The 1710-nt window shown below is 30.0% G+C and overlaps 1 non-coding gene across 1 annotated transcript; it reads left to right on the top strand.

Annotated features, from left to right (window-relative positions):
- Positions 1-1253: 1253 nt before the first annotated feature.
- TRNAT-CGU (transfer RNA threonine (anticodon CGU)) lies at positions 1254-1325 on the top strand. Its single transcript has one exon. It is a non-coding gene; the product is annotated as a tRNA-Thr (tRNA).
- The last annotated feature ends 385 nt before the right edge of the window (positions 1326-1710 follow it).

The raw sequence follows: 1710 nt of genomic DNA on the forward strand, positions 1-1710 counted from the left end.
TTTTCGATATCACTCTCTCAGGCTTAACATTAAAATACGTAGGCTGCATGTCCAGTTTTAGCTTGAAATACATCGAAATAAAAAAAATGTATGTATACTAGGCATTACACAATGATCAGAAGCAATCTATACATATATATAAACCAGAAAATCTTTTGCGTAAATGATATCAAAGGAAATCATAAAAGTTGGTTTGAACTGCACCGAGTAGGTGTTCTCGTCCATGAATTATCGGATAAGAAGACCGGTTTCTTTTCCTCTGATAGTATATATTTAATCAATTAATTAATAAAATAAAGTTAACACAGACAAATTTTTACTGAACGTGCCAAACATTCCGAAAATGTTCAATATTAATTAATAACCAGTAAGAATCTATTGTAAAAAACGAAACGATTTATTTTTTCTAACCGGGAATTCGGCCGGGTCGAAATTTCTCACAAAGAGAATAAATTAATTCGTTGCTTTATCTAGGCCAGTCTCTTTTTGTGATATATATATATATATATGTGTGTGTGTGTGTGTGTGTGTGTGTATGCGCGCGTGAGTGTGCGTGTGTAAGGCATCCTTAGAGAAATTATATACACTTTATAACCAGCGTCGATATGCCTTAAAACAGTAAAAAGGTTCGCTTATAAGTTAAATAACCAACCACCTACATTTAGACTTTGTATATTGATAAACAACCTTAACGTTTCAGAAAAGTCAATCGGAAACTACTTCAATCCTTACCTTCGCTATTAAGCATACAATGGGGTTCTTGAAAAGAGTAATGACGTTTACGGGCGTGACTTGTGAGCGCAACACATCATTATTACGTTCTACAAACATTTACTAGAAAGATAAGAAAACGGTAAACTTAATTAACTTTTTCAAAATAAATATGTTATTAAATTAAACTCAAAATAAAATATTCTATTAAAATTTATAATAAATTATATGACATCGGAGGTCTACACCACTGAATACAATAATTGAAAAATTATTGCACGAAACAATTTTTCTTACGGTGAAGAAAACAATGTTACATGAAAAAAAATATACTATAAATGAATTTAGTTTAAATAATTAAGATGAATATTACAATAATATTGATAAATTTTTTATATTAAAAAAAAAACCACAAATATAATTTAACGAGTTATAAAAATAAAATTGAGGTATAACAAACTATTTATTCACTATATAGTATAAACAATAAAATCACAAGCGTGTAACTCAAATACGAATAAATCGACGGCCTCCATCAACCAGCCTCCTTAGCTCAGTGGCAGAGCACTGGTCTCGTAAACCAGGGGTCGTGAGTTCAAACCTCACAGGAGGCACGTATTTTTTTTTTTCACTTTTCATTCATTTAATCAATAAAAAATCATTTATTTTTTAATTTATAATTTATAACTTACCCGATTTAGTTTTTTTCCGTTTTTAACGTCATGAGAATATAAAAAAAGTTGCATCCAATAAAAAAAAAAAAACATGAACTAGTATTATATTATAAAACATTCTTCAATAAATACCGGACCTGACAATAAAATAATTAAATAACTGATAGTAATCCGATTTTATTTCAGCTGAAAACCCTAAAAATCCGAACCTTAAAAATACAAATTATTGCCGATCTCCAATTCGGAATGGTAAGGTCTGTATTTCAATCGGAAGATCCCGGGGTCGAATCCAGATTAGGCTTGGATTTAGTGTGGTGAATCATAC

The sequence above is a fragment of the Lycorma delicatula genome, chromosome 10 (assembly GCF_047948215.1).
Source record: "Lycorma delicatula isolate Av1 chromosome 10, ASM4794821v1, whole genome shotgun sequence".
In the NCBI taxonomy this organism is placed as follows: domain Eukaryota; kingdom Metazoa; phylum Arthropoda; class Insecta; order Hemiptera; family Fulgoridae; genus Lycorma; species Lycorma delicatula.